This window comes from Cnephaeus nilssonii (assembly GCF_951640355.1).
Source record: "Cnephaeus nilssonii genome assembly, chromosome: 1".
Taxonomy (NCBI): Eukaryota; Metazoa; Chordata; class Mammalia; order Chiroptera; family Vespertilionidae; genus Cnephaeus; species Cnephaeus nilssonii.
This window is the reverse complement of record NC_137072.1, coordinates 29,440,004-29,461,121: the sequence shown is the minus strand read 5'-3', so window position 1 is coordinate 29,461,121 and position 21,118 is coordinate 29,440,004.

Genomic DNA, 21,118 nt, shown 5'->3' with positions numbered 1-21,118 from the left:
AATCTGGGACCACTCTGGGGATGTCAGAGAGCCAGTTTCAGCTGATCCCCGCAAACCAGGCCAAGGGACCCCACCAGTGCATGAATCTGTGCACTGGCTCTCTAGTATATACATCTATTATAATAAAAAGGTAATATGCGAATTAGATTGGATGTCATTCTGGACATCATTCTTGACGTCCTTCTGGACGAAGCCAGGACTGGAGGGAAGCCTGGGTCCCAGGTGCCAGAGGGAAGCCGGTGCCGGCAGCAGTGGGAAGGAAGGCCTACTCTTGCACAAATTTTGTACATCAGGCCTCTAGTAAATAAATAAATAAATAAATAAATAAATAAATAAATAAATAAATAAGTAAATAAGTAAATAAGCATATTATTAAGAGATTTATTTAAAAAATACCAAAAGCAAAGAGGAGCATATACTAGGACTTAAATAAATTAAGAGACATAACATGTACCTGGATATATTGATTCAAGAGATTGTCAGTTAAAATTAATTCTCAAGCTAATTAAAATAATCTCACTAAGATTTTTTTAAAAACTTAGAATACTGATTAAAAAATCATCTCAAATAATTTCAAAGTAAACATTGCCAGGAGCTGATGGAAAAGGAAGAATAAGAAAGTGAATCATTGGAACTGTAACATACTTGGATACATTTTATAAAGAAGTTGCAATAGTGCAGTGCTGATGCAGAAAGAGGTAGACCATTCAATAGAATAGGACAGAAAACCTCAAAACAAAACACACAACCTGAGAATTTAATGCACCGTAAAGTGACAGTTTAAACTAGGTGAGAAAAAGTGGTTTGGGACATGTGAATAGCCATTTTTTCAAAAGTTCTTAAATGTGAACACCATGCTCCAAAATAAGTGTTGGATTGATTAAAAATGTATTTGGGCGTAATAAAACATAAATGTAAGAGGTGGGCCAAAAGGGGAGGAATAAGAGGAATGCAGAAAGGTGCTTCCATCTGGAGAACGGGCACTGGTTTCTCATAAATTTGTACTTGCAGACACTTATTCTCAGAAACCATGAAAACACCCAACTGTCGTTGCGTCTGCTAAGTTCCCTGGAGGTTGGCTGGGGCCCAGATGGATGTGGAACAGACATGAACTGAGGCACTAGGAGATTTAGAATCTTTTATAAAAATTTATTTCTATAAACTGGTAATTTTTAAATAGTAAAAGTACAATGTATTACAAAATATTTAATATCTTACAACTTTGCCAAGTCATTTATAAGGTATATTTGACAGAAAAATATTTTAAAAGATATATCAGCAAAATGATCTCAGATCTTTGTACTAAAATTCTTTTGTGGATAGTAAGAAAATCCTTAACACTACTTGTTTTATTTTCTCCATACAGTTTAGGGAAGAGGGCAAGGGAGCCATAGAGGTGTGCTCATGTGAGCATAATCCATTTGCTTTGGAAATAAAAATATTGAGAACCTCTGCTTTAGAGGGTATCTGCCGGGGATAAAAGTAGAACACATGTGTTTTGAATTCTTTGATGTTTGACAGATTGAAAAATAGAGTTTCTGAAAATCACTCTTTTATGAACACTTCAAAATAAAGTGTTTGCCGTGGATTTTGGGCAGGATTCTGTATCTCGCCCTCCCCCCCCTTTTTTTCAATATTATTCTGTACTAGGGGCCCAGTGCACAAATCCGTGAACCTTGATAGAAACTGTGGGCCTCGAGGCTGCGGTGGGCACAGGGGTAGGTCTCGGCCCATCCTCCCAACACCCGCCTGACCACTCCTGCCACGGCCCCCAGTCCTCTGTCAGAAGCCCCTAACCCTCCACTGCCACTCCCATGTGCTGACAGCACCGGCCCCACTCGCATCCGCTGATGGCACCCAGCGATTGGGGCCAGGGGCAGGTGCTGGCAGTGGGTGTGAGTGAGGCCGATGCCAGCAGCAGGTAAGAGCGCTGGGTAGGACCACGGCATGTGAGAGCAAAGAATTTTCAGTAACCAGCAGAGGCTCACCCTGAAGACAGTGACCAGTGCCCCGCCTTGGTCTGGCGCCCCCACTAACATGCTCCACCATCCCGTCGCCGCTGACACACTCCATGTTCCGCATTCTGCCACCTGCTGCCACCTCCCTTGGTGGTCAGCGCATGTCATACTGACCGGTTGTTTGGTTGTTCCATCATTTGTTCTATTTACATATTACCCTTTTATTATATAGGATTACTATATAGGATTAGTTTCAGGTGTACAATATAGTGGTTACCCAATCTTATACTCTACAGAGTGCTTCCCCGGATAGTTCAAGCACCCTCCCTGGAATGTACATAGCCATTACAATATGATTTTGCCCCATTGGTCTCTCCCTGGCCACTCCAGCCCCTAGCACATGTTCTCACCCCCTAGTGTCTGTGTCCATTGGTAAAGCTTATATGCATGCATACAAGTCCTTTGGTTGCAGTAATTGTCTTTTAAGGGGAGTTTTCTGCGTCACAATTCCTTGAGCCTCCTGAAGTTCCAAACCACCCTAGCTCTGTTCTTAGGCAAAGACTGCTTTTTCACTGGGGTAACTAACTGTTGCAAGCCTCTGGAAACACTTGGCCAACTCCCAGGGATGTCTAGGCAGAACCCAGACCTGCCCACAGGCAATAACTGATATTTTTTAATTTTTATTTTTGTTAATCCTCACTGAGGATATTTTTCCCATTTTTAAAATTTTTAAATATTTATTATTACTTTGTGGAAAGAAGGTAATGGAGGGAGCAGTGGGAGAGAGAGACACAGAGAGAGAGAGAGAGACAGAGAAACATGGGTGTGAGAGAGACTTGAGTTGACGGCCACTAGCACGCCCTGAACTTGGAACCAGGGATCTAACCTGCAACTTTGGTTCCTGCCTTTGACCAGTTTTGGAACCCGCCACCCTCTGGTGCTTGGGTGGAAGCTCTAACCAGGGGACACACCCACCCGGGCAGTCTCTGAGATTTGAGATATTTGCGCTTTGCACATGTGTTCTGGCTACCTTTGACCTCAAGGTTCTGTTCGCAGGGGAAGTGATGTCAGAGGCTGTTGCTTGGTTACTATGATTCTGAGAGGAGATGTTAAACTGCCAAACTGCCCTGCTTGAATGCTGTGGCGTGCGGTGGTTGACTAGAGAGCTCGTATTCAGCTCAGGAGGTGCGAAAAGCAGAGGGAAGGTGAGGCTTCTCTGAAGCCCTAGACTCTCTGCCATGGAGAAGGGTTTTACTTTTCTGAGAAGTCCCAGAGTGGCGGCCATGGACTCCCCCACCAGTCCTGGGAGCAGTGGCGTGGGAGCCAGAACGCCTCACTATGGAGACCAGCATATGGGAGAGATCCACAAAGCTGCCAGCGAGGGCAACCTGCAGAGAGTGAAGCAAATCCTATTGTTCAGGAAAAATATTCGGAACGATAGGGACATGATGAGCAGGTAATGGGGACTGGGAGGCTGGTGGCCTGGGGTCCACTGGGAGGAGGTGGGTGGACCTGGGGTAGGTGCACCCTTGCAGGTCTCAGCAGGTGGAGCGCAGCCTCCTGTCAGCCAGGGCTCTGGGTTGACTTCCTTCCCGGGACCTAGCAGCACCTCTCTGATGGACACCTGACCTGGGGTCTAGCACGAAGACCAAATTTATGAGCAGCAAAAATAAAAGCACATGGATTCACTCATAATTCCTCTTACAGAGCACTTTACTGACAACTTTTAAGTGATTTAACTACATATCAATAATGGAAATGAAATTAAGTATATACAACATTTTTATATTTGACGAAAGGCCTGATGCACGATTAAGTGCACCAGTGGGGTCCCTCAGCCTGGCCTGCAGGATTGGACCATAAGTGGCTTTAAAACACCCTCCAAGGGGTCCTACATTGTGAGAGGGCATAGGCCAGGCCAAAGGACCCCACCGATGCACAATCGGGTCCAGGGAAGGACACGAGAGGTTGGCCAGTTGGGGCAGGGCCATGGGAGGGCTCTAGGGCATGTCTGGCCTGTCTTGCTCAGTCCCTATTGTAATGCCTAGATTTTGTGATCCCCAAAGACAACCAGGGAGCCGAGTCCGATGCAAAAGCAAAGAGCCTTTATTCGAGCTAGATCGAGCTCAGTCCCATACCCCCACCAGAGCCGCGGCAAGGTGGAGAGAGAGAGCGAACTTCAACAGAACAAAGGTTTTATAGGGGTTTGGGGCAGGGGAGGTTGTCGGGTGAGGGCTAGGGTCCAGTCACACAAAGACAGGAGGCGGTTAGTATTCTTTTGGCCTTTGGTTATCTTTCTTTGCATTCTTATTGGCTGATTTAAGGGCGGGCTGGGTAACTGACACATTTTGTGCTTTTTATCAGGGACATAGTTACACAGGATGGAGGGTACAGTACATTTTGTACTGTCCTGCTCTGCCTTTTCACCTATAGGTCTGACCCTAGCAGTAAGCTAAGCTACCAGTTGGAATGTCTGCCCCCCGGTGGTCAGTACACATCATAGCGACTGGTCGACCACTCAACTGTCTGCCCCCTGGTGGTCAGTGAACATCATAGCGAGTGGTTGAGTGGCCTTAGCATATCATTAGCATATTACACTTTGATTGGTTGAACAGTTATCTGATGACTGACAGCATATTAGCCTTTTATTATATAGGATTTTATACTGTACACATTTTTATATCATAATATCACATACTATAGAAAAGTGCACAATAAGAGAGAAGTACCAGGAGAATACACAAATGCCTATTTAATATATATTTTAATGTTGAAAAAGACTTGAAGTGAAAAATTTCTGGAGGTTGATTGAGCAATATAAAAATTCAAGCCTGGCTGGCATGGCTGAGTGGTTGAGTGTCGACCTAAGAACCAGGAGATCATTTTTCGATTACTGGTCTGGGCATATGTCTGGGTTGCGGGCTCTATTTTTTGTAGGAGTGTGAAAGAGGCAGCCAATCAATGATTCTCTCTCAACACTGAATAAAATATATTTTATGCATCAATAAAAGTATATTTTAAAAAATTTTCAAACACTCGGTCTACCAGAAAATAATCTCAGCAAAATAAAAGAAAATGTTCTTGCAAAATATTTGCCGTATATGTGTATCAGAGAAAAGATATGTCATCCTTTTACAGAGAAGTCTTTGAAATCAAGAACAAAAAACTATAACTTGAACATGAACAAAGTACTTTTTGCATAATTATAATTGACCAATGGACAAATGAAAAAATATTTAGTGTCCCTGGAAAAAAGGGAATAAGTTAAAAGAGGAAAATAATATTTTCCATACATAAAGTTTGTGAAGATGACCAGCGATTGTCCTTATACTGATGTTTAAAATTAATTTGCTTTTGACATTTGCAATAGGCAATTTGGCAGGAGGGTGAGTGTTAGAAACTAGCAATCTTGGATTGTGAGAGACCTAATAAAAGAGTGATATACTAATACTAGAGACCCAATGCATGAAATTTGTGCAAGAGTAGGCCTTCCTTTCCACCGGCTACCGGCACCGGCTTCCCTCTGGCAACTGGGACCCAGACAGGATTCCCTCTGGCCACCTGCAAGCACCAGGGACCGGGCTGGCTTCCCTCTGGCCACCTGCAGGCACCAGGGACCCAGTCTGGCTTCTCTATTACCCCAGATTTGTCTGGAATGATGTCTGGAAGGATGTCTGATCTAATTAACATATCACCCTTTTATTATTATCGATACTCTGTGGGATCGGGCCTAAACCAGCAGTTGGACATCTCTTGAGGGGTCCCAGTTGTGAGAGGGTGCAGGTTGGGCTGAGGAACCCACCCCATGCACAAATTTTGTGCACTGGGCCTCTAGTTCAGATATATTCCCTATACACATCAATTCCATTTATACTAAAAGCTAAGTTATATAGTTTGTTTCACTCAGTACTTCTTAAAAAGGTAATGTCTTAATAAGAAAAACTGATTATGGTTATACATACACACAAGCAGACTATGATCTTACATTACTGAAAAATAGATGCAAAATGTGTTAAAATTTATTTCTGAGCATCACAGACAAAAAACAACCTAAAAGAGTTCACAACCACTAAAACAGTAATGCATGAAATTTTGAAGGTTATTCTTGAGGAAGAACAATAAAGGAGAAGAAGAAGAGGAGGAGGAGTTAAAGTATCTAAACAATAATATGACAATAAATATATATTTACTAGAGGCCAGATGCATGAAATTTGTGCAAGAGTAGGCTTTCGCAGCCTCAACAGCTGCCTGGATCCTTCCCTTGCAGCCGTTGTGGCTTCCTTGATCCTGTGGCTATAGCCCCAGCTTTGCCTGGAAGGTCATCTGGAAAGACGTTTGGTCTAATTAGCGTATTATGCTTTTATTATTATACTAGAAGTCTGTTGCACAGTGATTCGTGCAATAGTCTTTCCTTCCCCTGGCTGTTGGCACCGGTTTTCCTCTGACACCTGGAAACAAACTTTGCTCTGGCCGCCAAGTCCTGTCTTTGCTCTGACTGGCTGGAGTCTTCATCCCGGCCAGAGCCTTGAGTCTTCTCTGCACTGGCTGGAGCGCCACTCCTGTAGCTCCCTCCACAACCCCCCACCCTACCCCTCCTAGCAGGCATCTGACCCCACCCAGCCTCTTCGCACCTGCGTATGCAAATTAAGCAGTCATCTTTGTTGGGTTAATTTGCATATTTACTCCTGATTGGCTGGTGGGCATCACAGAGGTATGGTCAAGTTGCATATTTCTATTTTATTAGTGTAGATGTCATCAATTGAATCTAAAAATCAAAATGAATGAAGAAGAAGTCTAATAAACAAAAATTACCAATGAATAAAATAGAACCAGAAGCATAGAAACATGGAACAGACTGCTGTATCTCAGAGGCAAGGGGGAACAGCGGAGGCAGGAAGAGATTAACCTAAGATTTTACCAATGGACACAGACAGTAGGGTATTGAAAGCCTGAGGTGGGGCAGGAACGAGGTGGAGTGAGACAATGAAGGAAAAAAGGAGGACATCTGTAATACTCTCAACCATAAACATTTTTTTAAAAAGAGAGAAAATCTAAAAGATTATTACTAATGCTGCAGTGCTTTTTAATCTATAAGGAATTATTTAAAAATATTGAATTCTTCCACTATGTGTACCCATTCTTTCAATCCATTTTTACATAAAATATAACCTGAATACCTATTATATAGCAGAAATATTCTACTCAGGACCCTTTCCCTCCAACTCTCAGGCCCTTTTCATCCTTACAATCTTCATGTTGCCCAATATTAGTAAAATGAGAAATTCATAATTGAAGTATTAGGACATCATCAGGTTGAAGCTTTTTCTCCCTGCTTCCAAACAAAAGTATTTCTGAAGGTAGGAAATTGTAAAAGGTAACCTTTAACTGCCCTTTGACAATGTATAATAGTAATAATACTAATATTGATCATTGGGAACATCTACTTTCCCTATAATCTATAAATATAAATACTGGACAAAATGAGCCATCCTAAATATTTGAATCCTGACCTTCCTTTGAGTTGCCTTTTTTAAAAATCAAAGTAAGAATTATCTTTAAAAATTTTCTTGATTTCCTTTTGTGTCCTCTTTACCCCCATAAAACTATTAAGAATTAAAATGTATTTATATGCCAACTATTTAATAAAACAGGCCATACAAACTGCCAGAGGAAAGTTGTAGTTAGCATTATTTCACTGAATGCAAGGTACGGTGGATGTCATTATTTTTCGTATTAATTAATTTTTTAAATGCTTCCAATAATGGTTGTAAGACATTCTGAATTAAAAATTGGATTCCAATGGCAGAGATGTTAAAGTGTGAGAAAATAAGCATTTTAGAATCATTGAAATAATATGTTTTTCTGATGCTTTTAATTAGGTCTGCAAAGTAGGTATAAGGATATCATTTTACTTAATTGAAATGTTTCTGTAAATTCGTAATAGTAATAATAATAATAATAATGATATTATCTAACAATTAGTGAGTTGTGTTTTGTTTTTTTTTGTGGGCTAAGAACTGTAGTAAACACTTTGCATAGATTCTCATTAAAGCCAACAATGGTGTCCTGTGAGATATCAATTGTTATTTTTTTTTAATTTTTTAAAATATATTTTATTGATTTTTTACAGAGAGGAGAGAGAGGGATAGAGAGTTAGAAACTTCGATGAGAGACAAACATCGACCAGCTGCCTCCTGCACACCCCCTACTGGGGATGTGCCCGCAACCAAGGTACATGCCCTTGACCGGAATTGAACCTGGGACCTTTCAGTCCGCAGGCCGACGCTCTATCCACTGAGCCAAACCGGTTTCGGCGATATTAATGATTTTTATCTCCATTTTTCTGATGAAAAAATTGAGGCACAGAAAGGCCAAGTGACAGCTAACAAGTGACAGCTAAAATAGGATCAGAACCAAGTTGAGCTGAATCCCTAGGTCATCCTCTCTCTATTCAAATAGGCTTCTCCTTCACTATTGTGGTGAGTAACAAGAACTAATAAATATTGTACTGTCTGCAGAAGAAAAATAAATATGTGTTTTGAAGGCATAGGGAGAAATGTTTACGATAACCTGGACAATTGTATGCTTTCATCTGGTGCCCGCTAAGTTCCTAAGGAGTCCTCTCACTTTCATAGGACTGCTCTGCACGTGGCCTGTGGCAAGGGCCATCCAGGAGTGGTGAGACTGCTAGCACGCAGACATTGCCTATTGAACCTCTGTGATATTGACAACAAAACAGCTCTGATTCACGTATGTATTAGCTAACTATGTCAACATGAGATGGGTTTAATTTAATTACTTAGAATAAAAATGAGTTTATCTCATTTAACTAAAAGCCATTGTGAAACTTGTAGGATGTTTACTTTGCATTCCAAAAACTTATCATCAATTTTTTCACATAATACTGACAGGCCATACAATGTGGGCAAGAAGAATGTGCCACTATTCTACTAGACCATGGTGCCGATCCAAATGTGATGGACATCCACGGCAACACTGCTCTCCACTATGCTGTCCTTGGTCATAACACAGCTTTAGTGGAAAAGCTGCTTTCCTGTATGGCAAATATGGAAACGAGAAACAAGGTATAGACCAAGTAACTTTACAAAATATTTGAAATTCATGTTTTTACTTCAGTTTCGAGCCTTTTTAAAAAAATGTATATTTTATTGATTTTAAAGAGAAAAGAAGGGAGAGTTAGAGAGAGATAGAAATATCAATGATGACAGAGAATCATTCATTGGCTGCCTCCTGCACGCCCCCGTTTGGGGATCCAGCCCACAAGCCCTACATGTGCCTCCTGGTTCCAGGGTCAACACTCAACCACTGGGCCACACCAGCTGGGAACAAGCATTTTCTTCCTCATATACAAACACTGAATACAATGTATCAGGCCCTGTCACCATGGAAAAACTCCAAAGCCCAGTCAGGGAGGGCTGGAGAAATGCAGTGTCCATGGAAGGGGCAAAGCTCTGTCCCCCAGCTACCCTTCCACCCCAGAAGGAAAAACTTCCTGTTAGGGCTTGGGCGTGGGTGATAGGCTCAGAGTCCACGAAGGACTGAAGGCTTGGGGGTGGGGGGATTGAGGTGATGTTGGGGACTGGTTGCTATGCTGACAGGGGCTTAGGAAATGGGTGCTGCTGGGTGTGGGTGGGAAGAGGAGGCCTAATACCCAGCAAGGGGAGCTGGGTGAGTGCAAGTGGGAAGAGGAAGCCCCAGTCCACAGGCAGCATAATCACAACAGTGTACCATGGTAGATGCTATGGCAGCAACCAAGATTCTTGGAACCCGCGTTGCAAATGTTTGAGGTGGGTTTGGGGAATGATGTTACAGTTAATCAGTTGAAGAGGGAGTGGAGGACATTATAAAGGGAAGGAGCAGCCAGTGACTGCACAGAGGTGAGAAGAAATGGGTTGCTATTATTACTTTTCTCATCCTCATCAGCAGATATTTTTTTCCATTGGTTTTTGAGAGAATTGAAGGGAGTGACAGAGTGAAAGGAGAGAGACAGAGAGAGAGAGAGAGAGAGAGAGAGAGAGAGAGAGAACATCTAGGTGTGGTGCCTCCCCATAGGCCCAGACCAGGGTTGGGGATCAAACCTGCAACCTGGGTACGGGCTTTTGAATGGGAATCAAACCTGGATCCTCCAATGTGCAGTCTAATGCTCTAACCAGTGAGAACACCAGCCAGGGCAAAAGGGGCTGCTTTTTATTTACTTTCTACATTATATGTTTTAGTTCAGAGAATCTTTTATGAGTTCTAATATTCAGTTTGGATATATGTAATTTTATAAATTGTTTCTTATGCTCTACAGAATGACTTCACACCACTTTCACTTGCGAAATATGAAAACAAAGAGAAAATGGTGCAATTTTTACTAACTAGAAGTTCGAAAGTTCATCCGATGGAAAGGTACAATTGTTAATTCTTTGTTTTTTATTAGAGAGTACATTTGTTAAAGCTGGGGACAGTGAAACAAGGAAGGCCTTAGGATAGAAGAAGCAGGTGTTAGTTGGAACCATTCTACGCTGTCAGAGAGGTTCAAATAATGCTGTAGGAAAAGACAATCATTCCTTCCTCCTTTGTTACCAGTTCTGTACCCCAAGGTCACTCCATATCCTTAGAGCATCTTTGTGTAGTTAGTGGGAGGTCCCACTTCTCCTTTTGCAGAGTAGTAGGCAGCAGCCTGCCTGAGATTCCAAAATTGAGGTTGGCCCCTCAACTGACCTCTTTGCCATAACAACGAAACATTCCCAACTGAGTTGAATTTACTTAGGGTTCAAAATATTTTAAATTATGCCTCACATGGAAGCCAGTGAACAGAAAACTGATTCAAAAGTCGGTTATTGATCTTTACAATTGCTATGGGTGCATGACCCATCAGTATCCATGTGTGACAAGTAGGATTGTATCTTCCAAGCCATTTGGGAGTGGACAGGGAGATTAAGCATCATTCTCATAAAGATCAGTGGTTCACAGTTTGAGGAGGTAGAGAAAGGCTAGTAGTAGTCCAGGTGAAATCCTGATTTCTTTAGTTTTCTACAGTTCATATGATTCAAAACAAAACTTAGGGAGCATTGTGCTATCTGACTTCATGAGGTAATATGTTTGTACATAAATTTAGTTGCAAGTTATACAGTAACTGAGATCCCCTGAATTACAAACCACAAAGAAAGGACAGGTAATAACCAAAATTAATAGCATTTTCTGAAAACAGCAACATTCGAATGTTAGAAAGCTTAAAAAAACCCCACATTAGCATTTCTTTGGGATTCCAAAACAGTGTCAACAAATAGAGTTTAATAACAGATTTTTCCTTTGCCTTAATGTTTCTCTGAGCATTTTTTTTCTGTATTTTTCATTTCAATCTCATAGCAACCTTCTAAAGTAAATACCACATGATCTCACTCATTTATGGATAATAAAGAACATTATAAACTGATGAACAAAAAGATAGATACAGAGACAGTAAAGCATCAGACTGTCAAATTTCAGCAGGAAGGTTAGGGAGAGATGGGGGAGATAAGAGATCAAAAGAAGGACTTGTATGCATGCATATAAGCATAACCAATGGACACAAAACACTGGGGGGTGAGGGCATGTATGGGAGTGGGGTGGGGGGGCAATGGTAAGATATGTACACATATAATACCTTAATAAAAAAATGGGGAAAAATAAAGTAAGGCAGTTAGATCCTTATTTTGTAGAGGAGGACCTTGAGCCACAGAAAACTGACTTGTTTGAGAACAAATAGCTGTGTTTATAGAACTAGGATGTCTGAGTTCAAGAGACTTGCCATTATGTCAAGCCAACTCTAATTAATTTACCGAACTAGATTGCCTTCAAATCATGACTCTTTTATGCTACTGTTCTTTAAAAATTACATGCTTCGTTAGAAGTTTGTAGAACTTACAAATTTGAAGTGTGTAGTATAATTAATGTTTTAATATTAACTCTTATGTTATCTGACATATGCTAAGAATTTACAATATTTGGGAAATGTTTTTATATTTGTATTAAGATAGTAATATTATTTATCACCATTTTTTATTTACAGCAACCAACAACCAACTTCTAAAAAAAAAGAAAAAAGAAGACATTTGGAGTCTTCTGAAAGTAACAATTTAGGTAAGACTTCTGGTAGTGAATTACTCTTTGTGCTCCTACCATAGATGAATTAAGAGTAAGGAAGTTTTGATAATGAAGGAGCAATAAAAAATAAACAAACAATGTATAAGTTGCATGTATAGGTTTTCTTAATCTCTTTCTTAGTAGAATAGTATTCAGTATTATTTAAAAAGTTACTTGTAGGTAATTTTAAAGTCTGGGGTGATATTGTTTGAAAAGTTCATTTATTTAGTATTGACCCCTGAAATCCTATATGATATCTTTATGTAAAAACAGAAAAAAGATTTTAAGTTAGGATGTTGTATGTTCCTCTATATTCACTTTGTAACAGATTGCACTTGTATATACAGAATGGACCTTTTGTTTAGTTTTGACAGGCAATGGATTACATTCAGTAAATGAAACCTGTTTTACATAGTGATTTGTCTCATTAAAAAAGTAGCTAAAACTGGGAACTCAACAATACTTTCCTGTACCGCAAACAAATGGCAAATAATAAGAACTGCAACACGTAGTGTGCAAAGATCTTAATGAGATTTTTACAAAATATATTTTTATTGATTTCAGAGAGGTAGGGTGAGAGAGAGAGAGACAGAGAAACATCAATGATAAGAGATAATCATTGATTGTGTGCTTCCTGCATGCCACACATTGGGGATCTAGCCCACAAAGTGGGCATGTGCCTTGAGAGCTAATTGGACCTTGACCTCCTGGTTCATAGGTCGACCCTCCACCACTGAGCCATGCTGGCTGGGTCCAAAGAGGTTGTTTTTTAAAGATACCTACCAATAGCACAGAAGTCAGAAAGGCAATACCTGTTGAGAATCATAGGATACTTTACATAGTATGACAAAAGGCTTCACTATCATCAACTTCATTCCTCAGAAGTCAGAACAGAATGAGATATGTTGATTCACTAGAACAAGATGTTTCCTTCTGTTTGTTGGATAATTGTCAGGATACTGTAATTTATTTAGAACAAGAAGCTCTGATCAAAAGATAATAACAATAAATATACAAATAGCCCAACTCAGGACTCCACAAATTATAACAAAAATACAAAAGTGTTTCACAGTGACAAAGATGCCAGTGTGCTAGCCAGATGTGGCACCTACTTCATTGTGCAATCCGAATCTGAACTGTATGAGGACACCTTGGACTAAGTAGACTTTTACCAGAGGACTTGTGTACGTTGGTTTTGCAAGTTATAGGAAATAGAAAGATGCAATATCATTTTGACCTTGAGCTCATAATATGAGAGCTGTCTCTGATTTATTTCTGTGTTTATCACATCAGAATTTTCAAAGAAAATGTCAAAATTCAGTAATTAATTTGTCTGCTTATTGGTCTACTATTTAACTCTCAGGTGCCTTTTAGGTACTGAGTGCTATTCTGATGTTGCAGAATTGAAATGTTTTAAAAACACAGTCTCTGCCCTCCAAGAGCTTGTTATTGTCATTGTCATTTCTATTAGTTACTATACTTTATTCAGTGCTTGCTAGGTGGTAGAACGCCCTAGGAGCTTATCATTATCATTATCATTATTTATCCTTTTTTATTGTCGTGTAGCATGTGCCAGCCACTTTAGTCCATAATGAAAATTAGTTTTTAAAATGTGGTGAAGTCTGTAGGTCAGTTGCTTAAAGTATTGTACCAATAGGCCAAGTTGTGGGTTTGATCCCTGATCCTGGTCCATACCAGAATCAACCAATGAATGTTTAAATAAGTGGAACAACAAACCAACGTTCTCTCACTCTCTTTTTTTCTTTAACCAATGTTTAAATGTGTTAAAAAAATAAAGACATTCTTGCACACCCAAACCTTCCCCTTTTTCTTTCCTCACAGGGATGATTTACCTAAACTCTAAGGGACCCCAGGAAGGGCCCAGAGCCACAATGGTCACTAGTAATTCATCCTGGGCAAACCCTCTAAACCTGACTTCTTGGTGAGCCTAGGCTCATTTCCCCAACGCTTTCTTGTTTCACTCTCCCCAACTTCTATAATAAATGTCCTCCAAAATTCACCTACACACACAAATAAAATAAATAATATAAAATAAAATAAAAATGTGGGTGGGATTTAAATTAAGCCTGCAGATGGAGAAGTTTGCCAGGTAAAGGTGCAGAAGGGTGATGTTTGGCTACAGGAACATGAGTCCAAGGGCTACTATGTATGTGCATGTTAACTTTGGGGGATTTATGAGTACTGCCGTTTCAATGTGCAAAATGTGTGCTATGGGAATGGTTGGGAATGAGGTGAGTGCCTAGCTAAGGCAAGCTTATGAAAGTCTTTAGTACCACAGAAAGGACTAGATCTTATCCTGTGGACTTGGGAAATTTATCAGATAGAATGCTTTTAGCTTCAGGTAATAATGGGTGGCTAATTCACAGAGGCTGAAACTACAGGAACCAGGATTGTTTTGGTTGTTCCAGTGATGGGCAACCTTTTGAGTTTGGTGTGTCAAACTTCGCCAAAAAACTGAGCATAACTCGGGTAGTGTGTCACTTTGAGGAAAAAACATTATTTCGCAAATGTTTCATCCTCAGGAGCAGCAAATGTTTCATCCTCGGCATGCGGCCGCCTCAGCGGTCGCGTGTCATCAGAAATGGCTACGCGTGTCAGTGCTGACACGCGTGTCGTAGGTTCGCCATCACTGGATATCATCAGGATCCCAAGTGCTGTCCCTTATTCAGCTGTGAGGTTGTTAGTGCTTATGTCTGCTTTCCTGGTGAGCTAATTAGTGATGGCTCTGAAGCATCCTATTCTCACATGACAATATGTGAAGACCAAAGGACTGCTTTGGTTAATTTTAAATTTTTTGTTAAAGTCTAGTTGGCACACAATATATTACTTTCAGGTGTATGACATATTGGTTTGACATTTGCATACCTTATGATTTGTTCACCATGATAACTCTAGTAACCATCTATCACCGTGCCATGTTATTACAATATTGACACATTCCCTTTGCTGTACAATAGATGTCTGTGGCTTATATATCTTATAACTAGAATTTTGCACTTCTTATTCATATTCTTCTAATTTCATCCATGTCCTCAACTCACTACCCTCTAGCAACCATCAGTTTGTTCTTTGTAGCCATGGTGTGTGCTTCTGTTTTGTTTGCTTTGTGGTTTTAGGTTGCCCATGTAAGTGACATCATATGGTATTTGTCTTAGTCTTATTTCACTTAGTATAACCCTCCACTTGGTCCATGAATGTTGCTCTAACTAGCAAGATTTCATTCTTTTTTATGTCTGAATTAATATTATATATACTGCATCTTCTTTATTAATTTATCTATAGAAGGACACAGAGTTTGCTTATATATCTTGGCTATTGTAAATAATGGTGCAGTGAACATAGGGGTGTGGAAATCTTTGCAAGTTTGTGTTCATGTATTTGTTGGATAAATATTCAGAAGTGGAGTGGCAGTTCTATTTCCAACTTTTTAAGGAATCTCCATGTTGCTTTACACAGTGACTGTATCAATTTACAATCATATGAACAGGACTTGAGGGTTTCCTTTTTCTTCAAATACTTGCCAACACTTGTTATTTATTTATATTTTGATGACAGCCATTCTGAGAGGAGTGAGCTGGTACTTCATTATGGCTTTCATTTGCATTTCCTGATTAGTGATGTTGAGATATATGCTTCCTTTATTTTTTTAAAAAATATGCTTTTATTTATATTTAGTGAGAGAAGAGGGGAAAGGGAGAGTGAGATGGAAATAGCAAGAAAACAAATCACATTGCTCGGCTGCCTCCTGCCTACACATACTGGGCATCCAGCCTGCAACTTGGGCATGTGCCCTAAATGGGAATCCTACCAGCCATCTCTTAGTGCCTGGGATGACTCTCAATCCACCGAGCCACAATGGCGTGGCCTATATGTTTCTTTTAAATCAGAAGAAAACTGATTGCCTTGCATTTGACTTCCCCTAATGTATTATAGACTTGGGTTACATCACATGATCATTCTTAAACCAGTTAGTGGTAATCTAGTTACTGTGATGAGTGCAGTATAATTATTTCTCTTTTTGGAGCTTGGGAGATACCACCTTCTTTGTGTATCATGACAGTAATGTCCAAATAGAGATATGGTTCTCCAACAAGAATGGAGACTGAGGTAGGGAGCCAGCAACATTTACTGGGGATTCATTGGAGTTTTGAGCAGAAGTGTAACAAGACTGGATTTGATTAGGGCCTTCTGGTTGTGATATGAAGTAGGTATCTGCAAGATTTGTCAGCAAAGGATGTGATTTTAGGCCATGTGGTATGTCATATCTACTCAAGTCTGCCATTGTACTGTGAGAGCAGTCTTAGACAATCTTTAAGTGAATAGGCAAGACTGTGTTCCAGTTAGACATTTCTTTACAAAACCAGATGGCAGTTTGTATTGGTCCTGGGGTTCCTCGTTTCCTGTGTGACCCCCCCCCATGTAAATGATAGATGAAAGGAAACCACATAAAGAGATTGGGAAACAAAGGAAGATTTTGCCTCTTTGGGCTGGCATTAGTCTATTATGAAGTTTCACCTATCCATGCAGAGATGAGTCAGAAAGCTCAATTTATTCCATTTAAAATGTTGTTTTTCTAGGTCTATGTCTTTCTCGATTTTTTCTGCTTAAAAATCTTATTAATTTAAGAAGGAACAATAATAGTTGGTGGTATTTTCCCCCCAGAGAGAGCCATCTGTTAAGAGCCCATGTTTGACTAGAGTAGTTGACAGTAGCAAAATAAAGTTGACAGTAGCAAAATAAAATAAATAGTTGACAGTAGCAAAATAAAGTAGTTGACAGTAGCAAAATAAAGTAGGTCTAGTTCATACAATTTTGTGATGAATCAATGTAAAACGTTGGCGGGGAGAGAGAAATACAAAGTATTTGTAGGTTTCCTGGTAGTGCACTGGCATTTAGAGTGGACATGAAGAATAGGACTTTGTGAGATGAGCAGGAAAGAGCCACAGTTCAACCAGACAGACTAGTATGTTTTTATACATGTTGAGTTTGGTGGAATATCCATGGGTATCCCTACCTTCTGGATAATATTTCTTTGACTTTTTGACTTGTTCTGCCAACAATTGCCTTTAATGGGTGAGCCATGCTTTCAGTTTTATAAGAAATTAAGAAAAGGATTAGGAGCAAATAAAAAGAACTCTGCAAGCACCAGAACACTATTACACTACATGTGATAATTATTGTTTTTCTGTATCTATCCCAGTTATTTGATTGACTCATAACTACTATTGCAAAAAGGAATTAAAGCCTGCTTAGTTGGAGAAAATTGTCAGTGTGAGGACAATTTTCTTGAGAGGAACTTTTATATTATAGAATATGTTGTCAATCATTAGGATTCTGTGACTTTTATTATGAGTAAATAGAATTGCTGCTTGTTTTACATTGTTTTCTGACATCAATGCTTTATTTATCGCTTTCATGCCTTTATTTCAACAGTTACTCATCTACAGAAGTCTCTAAAACAAACATGGATCAGAAGAAAATCAAATAAAGGTATTCTGTGAAATCAAGTTCTGACTGTGATCATGTATCAACCCAAATTATCAAAATGTCACATAATGAATTGTGTTAGAGGTTCCTAAACCCTCACCTAAGTTTGCTTATTCACTAGAAAGGTTCACAGGACTCAGCATATAGTTATGCTCCTACCTGAGATTTATTACAGTGAAAGGATAAAAGGAAAATGAGCCAAGAGAAAAGGTATGTGTGACAATGTGTGGAGGACACCAGGCACAAGCTTCCAAGAGTCCGCTCCCTGTGGAATTAGCAGAAGATGCTTAATTATTCCAGTGTCAAATTTTGACCACACACATGAAATATGTATCAACCAGTCTTCTTAGACTCAGTGGCAAGGTTTTCATGACATAAGCGTCTTCCCCATAGCATGTACCGAAATTCTAGATTCCCAGAGGAAAGCAAGTATTTAGCATGAACCCCATTGCTTGTGCAACTCCAGGCACAGGGGGCCACTCTTATCAGTTAGGCAAAGGTAGGAACCCCCTCCCCAGATTCAAGTTTTCAGACACCAAATAAAGGGTAGCCATTTAAGTAGGACTTTCTAAGGATAGGAGTCTTAGACCTGCTGTATGAAATGTTTCTGCATAGCAGTATAGCCCTGACTGAATTTTTGACATTGACCTACTTTTAAATATATATAAATATGGTATTGATTACTTTTACAGAGAAGAAGGGAGAAGGATAGAGAATTAGAAATATTGATCAGTTGCCTCCTGCACACGCCCTACTGGGAATGTGCCTGCAACCAAGGTACATGTCCTTGACTGGAATCAAACCTGGAAGCCTTCAGTCCACAGCCTGATGCTCTATCCGCTGAGCCAAACCAATTAGGGCGACCTATTTTTTTTAAATCCAGTTATATAATAATATAACATGGTACTGGTTTTTGTCGCATCATCCATAATTGCTTGTATTGCTGGTTATTTTTCTGACTCTTGCTGAGTATTTAACAGGTATCTGTACATAAATTACTAGGGCAATATTAGGCAATTATAAGCTTTCCTTTTTACCCAATTAATGTTTTAAAATAATTTTAGATGAAATTAGCATACTGATTTCTGATTTAAAATTATAATAAAACGTGTCTTTTAATTACATGGATGATTCCGTTTTGGTTTATGTTGCACTTAATCCGTGTTTGTAATATAAAGCAAGATATTCAAGCATATTTATTAGTTATTTTCTTTCCCTAGTATACATTTAAAATTATTGGCTTTATTTATGCCTTTTCAAATGATTCATTCAATTGTGCGGATAATACCCATATTCTGATATTTGGATTTTTATATGAATTTACAAGGTGACTGTGTCTTGAAAATAGCATAAATATGTTGACAAATGTTAATAGCATTTTCCGCAGATACTGTAAGAATTTAATAAGACACTTTTAGAGCGTGTTTAGGTGCGCAGCATAAGGGAGGGGAAAGTGCAGAGAGTTCCCATAAACCCCACGTCCCCTACACCCACAGACTTGCTCATTTTTGTCATCGTGCACCAGAGAGGTACTTTGGATAGACCGGCACTGACCTATCATTACCAACCAAAGTCCATAGTTTACATTAAGATTCACTCTTGGTGTACCTTCTAGGGTTTTGACAAATGTATGATGGCAGGAATCCACCATTAAGATTATCATGTAGAATCATTTCATTGCCCTAAAAATCCTCTGTGCTCTGCTTATTCATCCCTCCCTTCTCCCTTGGCCCTGGAAACCACTGATCTTTTTTACTGTCTCTATAGTTTTGCCTTTCCTGAGTGTTGTATAGTTGGAATCATATGGTGGGTATCTTTTTGAGTGTTTACAAATTAAAATGTCAAGAAAATTGGGTGTAGCTATCCAAGACAGTCTTTGTCCTTTGTGGCTTGTTTTTGTTCTTCATCAGCATAGATTCTGATGACATATGCCATACAAGCAAAATAAGCTTGATTTCTACAGACATTTGCCACCTGTTGGGGAGGGTCAAGAATAAGGACCTCATGCACTACTGCAGAGCACTAACTGTCTAGATCACCCTGCTCTATGAGGTGGGAACAGATACACTCTAGCAGTGGAAGGAGCCAGTCTCAAGGGGTTCTACTTTATACAACCGGAATCACAAAGTCTTTCCTACTCATCTTGCGTTAGAAATGGTGCCAGAAAGAGTCTGTTTCCTATGTTTTGCTATGCTGCAAAGTGTAGTGCCTGGCGACCAAGCTTCCTTGTGATAGTGTTTCATCCTAAACTGGCTAGTCTTTGCTGAAGAGCTGCAGAAGTTGTATTGTGTTATGGCAAAATAAATACAGTATCTTCTAAAATTTTCTTATTGAAAGGAGTCCAGAAAATTCATGTCATACAAGTTTGACATTGTTAGTTTATGATTCTGCTTCTACTCTCCATACCATTTTCTGTCAGCCTAATGGGGTTTGTTTGGGATTATGTTCATTGTAAATATCAGATCCCATTCTTTTGTTTCTTGCATTTGATATATTTAAAAGGAGAAAGTAAGTGTTCTTAATGTATTAATGGCCTACCAATAATATGCTTAATATTTCCTCTGGTATATGGTGTGTGTTCCCAAAGGAATATTTTCTAACAAAGCATTACTCAGGTACTTTTAATGTCCTGTATTTTTCTGTTGTTGTTTTAAAATATACTTTGCTTTTTTCCTTAATAGTATGTGATATATCTGAAGAAGACCCTTTATGCAGGTAGGATTTTGTGGATTTTTAAAAATTATATATTACCTACAGGAATGCAGAGAAAAGAAACTAACAGTTCTAGAGTGTTTTACTATGGGCTAGACCCTGTATTATGTATCTAACCTGTGTTATATAATCATCACAATAGCTTTCAAAGTAGCTGTGCTATTGTATTAATTAGGCAACTTTTTTATTAATGAGGTAACTGTGGTTCAGGGAGGTGGATTTTAATTTTTTATCTGTAAGTAGAGAATATCTATGTATAGACCATGTTATCTTAATTAAATTCAGCATGTATTTAGAGGATATCTCTAATTGATTTCTCTATTTATTGTCTTCCCAGTCTGGTTTTCTTTTCAGGATAGTACCTTGGCCTAGTTGTATGAACTTTTTTTTCTTTTTTGCAATACTCTTTCTTTCCTCTTCCATGACTTCTTGACTTTTAACATTTTTATTCTCTACTTTTTTTTGGTGTTTCGTTCATTGTGTTATTTTTTTTTCAATTCTGCCAGCTATGATGTTCTCCATTTCTCTCTAGACAGAATCAAAGGCACATAGAATTTCAGGAGTTTATGGAAGCTTAGCAAGTAATTAAACAAAATTCCCTCTAGCTCTTCAACCAGTGTTTAATGTCCTGACCAAGTGATTGCTCGCATGGAGTATTAGAAACTCAAATATATTAAAATGACTTATTGGTGTAGTAAGTGGTGGAACTGACTTGTAAATTCAGGTTGCTGAGTGTAATACTCTTCCTTCTTTATCACTCTGTAGGTGAGGTTTCATAATAGAAATATGGGGAGTGGGTAGTGAATGCA